General features: G+C 34.9%; 1 pseudogene; it reads left to right on the forward strand.

The window, feature by feature from the left end:
• Positions 1-1,001, forward strand: part of LOC105305456 — an 11,396-nt pseudogene that overhangs the window by 671 nt on the left and 9,724 nt on the right.

Consider the following 1,001-nt stretch of genomic DNA (forward strand, 5'->3'; position numbering starts at 1 on the left):
TAAATGACAGAGAATTCAGGATGGTACTTCTGAAAAAACTCAGTGACATCTGAAAAAACTCATATCAACAATTTCAGGAATTGTAAAAAACAACTCAATGAGCAGAATCCGTTCCTTTGCAAAGAGATTGAAACTCTCAAAAAGAACGAAAGACCTTCTGGAGATAAAGAACATTGCAAGAGATGACATGAAATAACAGTCTTGGGAAATAGAGTCGACCAAATGGAGGAAAGGATCAGTGATATGAAGACAGAAATCTAGAAATAAATCAGAAGAAAGAAGAGAGAAACCGAAGAATGAAAAAGAATGAAAGAGAAATACAAGAACTAACTGATACCATGAGGAGAGGAAACATGAACATAATGGGAATTATCAAATGTGAAAAAAAGAAATAGGGACTAGAAAGCATTTTCAGACAAATAGTTGATGAGAATTTCCCAAATCTAAGGAATGAGCTGGAGCTTGGAATTCAAGAAGTCAACAGAACACCCAATTATCTCAACCCAAAAAGGCCTTCACCAAGACACATTGCATTAGAACTATCAAGAATCAACAACAAAGACAGAATTCTCAGGGCAGCCAGAAAGAAGAAAACTGTAACTTATAAAGGAAAACCCATTAGATTGTTGTTGGATTTCTCAGTGTAGACCTTACAAACCAGAAAGGAATGGAATTATATATTTAAACTATTAAGCGAAAGGAACTACCAGCCTAGAATAATGTATCTAGCTAAGCTATCCTTTAGATATGAAAGAAAAATTAAGACCTTTCCAGACATATAAAAATTGAGGGAATTCTCCACTACGAGGCCAGCACTACAGAAAACTGAAAAGGGTCAGCTCACCTAAAACAAAATGAAAAAAAAAAACCATAATTAGGAGTAAAGTGACTATCAGGCAAATAGAAGCAGAGGAGTGCAACCCTTACTAGGAACAGGACATTATAAGCTTAAAATAAGAAGAGATTTGTTATAGCAAGATAGTAATGAACGTTCAGCATAC

Source organism: Pteropus vampyrus, unplaced genomic scaffold (genome assembly GCF_000151845.1).
Source record: "Pteropus vampyrus isolate Shadow unplaced genomic scaffold, Pvam_2.0 Scaffold387, whole genome shotgun sequence".
In the NCBI taxonomy this organism is placed as follows: Eukaryota; Metazoa; Chordata; class Mammalia; order Chiroptera; family Pteropodidae; genus Pteropus; species Pteropus vampyrus.